This window comes from Trichechus manatus, unplaced genomic scaffold (assembly GCF_000243295.1).
Source record: "Trichechus manatus latirostris isolate Lorelei unplaced genomic scaffold, TriManLat1.0 scaffold00002, whole genome shotgun sequence".
Lineage (NCBI taxonomy): Eukaryota > Metazoa > Chordata > Mammalia > Sirenia > Trichechidae > Trichechus > Trichechus manatus.
In genome coordinates, this window is record NW_004443938.1 from 17,401,875 (window position 1) to 17,402,875 (window position 1,001).

Below are 1,001 nucleotides of genomic sequence, written 5' to 3' on the forward strand. Positions count from 1 at the left end.
CATAATCTACATCAAGACTTGTTTATAAAAGCAGCTTTATTCATAATAGCAAGAAGTGAAAACAATCTGAAGATCAATCAACTGGTGAAAGGACAAACAAAATGTGGTATATCCATGCAATGGAATACTACTGAGCAATAAAAAAGAACAGACCCCTGATTCCTGCTACAACATGAATGAATATCAAGAAACACTATGCTGAGAAGTCAGATGCAGAAGACCGCACATTGTATGATTCAATTTACGTTAAATGTCTAGAAAAGGCAAATCTATGAAGAGAAAGCAGATCAGTGATTTCTGAAGGCTGAGGGTGCAAGCAGGGATTGATTAAAAATGAGAGCAAGGAATATTTTCTGGCATGGTGGGAATGTTCTAGAACTGGATTATGGAGATGGTTGTACAACTTCCCATTTTTAATATGGTCATGTTTTGAATATAGGCCTTTATTTAGCATCTTCCTGGAAGTTTTTATGGATATCCAATAAGTGCTTATTGCAGCTTTGAAAATTATTTTCAAGACAAGATTTTAATCTTTTAGTAGAAAGGTATTATATGGTATGTTTCTCTTAAATACCAGGTAGAGTTTAGCACAAAGCTTGACAACTAAATGTGGTTCAATATTTATTGAATAGAACCACAAAATATTAAACTAAACTGAACAAGCCTAAATTATACTAAGAAGCTCTAACTCAGACTGTTGTGTCTTTGAGGGCATCCTTAACAAACACCTCATTCTTGTGCACTTACCACAAGTGACTCAGAGTCAATCATGACATACGTGGAACTGAATTATTTCAGAAATTAAATTTACATATATTTTTATCATTCACATATATTTTACTTCACTTTAGAGGTCACAAAGGACTTTTGCATAAATTATCCCAGATGGTGGCTATAAATATCTTCAGAGTTGAGCCTGGCAGGCCTAAAGACATAAAAGACTTCTTCAGATTTCCATCATCACTGAGAGAGGCCCACTCCATTATGTACCAGGCCACAAT